The sequence below is a fragment of the Odontomachus brunneus genome, unplaced genomic scaffold, assembly GCF_010583005.1.
Source record: "Odontomachus brunneus isolate Ranch 3 - 2012 unplaced genomic scaffold, Obru_v1 Obru_scaffold_264, whole genome shotgun sequence".
NCBI classification, from domain to species: domain Eukaryota; kingdom Metazoa; phylum Arthropoda; class Insecta; order Hymenoptera; family Formicidae; genus Odontomachus; species Odontomachus brunneus.
Window position 1 is genome coordinate 359,940 of NW_022639714.1, and position 781 is coordinate 360,720.

Below are 781 nucleotides of genomic sequence, written 5' to 3' on the forward strand. Positions count from 1 at the left end.
CAATATGTAATAAAAATGGTTAAATAACAACCGAATAAAAAACTAATAATACTGGAATAATAAACGGATGATGATAATATTTGATCGGCATTGATTCTATCAAACAATTCTATATGTAATTAATTGATATTACTGGATATTATTATGCGGTTGTCGATCAAACATTATCATTATCTCATTATTATCATTATCTATTAATTAATCATGTATTATTATTTCTTTATTCGGCTATCGTTTAATTATTTTTTATTGCGCATTGAGAAGGAACTCGAACGTGCCGTTACAACAATTCCTTTTCTTCGTCTTGCTGTCGTGTGTAACTAGTTAATACTAATTTATTCAATTACTAATTGATACTAACTTAAATTAAATTTCTGTTACAGAGATCTAATAGAGAAGACGCAGTCACGCGGCTCTAGAGGATGCGATGACTGGGGGATGCCGCGCCGAAGGATTCGGCTCGGGCCTGTTTGAGTCGGCTCGAAGGTGAGCTTCATTGATTTGTATTCGTAATTAAAAATCCGACAAAACTAAACATTTTCTTACTTTGAATCGAGTTCCTGAATGCCTCCATTGTCATGTAACAAATTAATACTAAATTAAATTTGCTTTTTGTTACAGAAACGAGCATTCGACTCTAAGGAGATGCTGCGCTGGAGGATCCGGCTCGGGCCTGGCAGAGTTGGCGCGAAGGTGAGTTTCACTTAGTTGAATTCGTAATTAAAAATCCGATAAAAGTGGAAATTCTCTTGTTTAGAATCAAGTTTTTTAATGTCTCCAT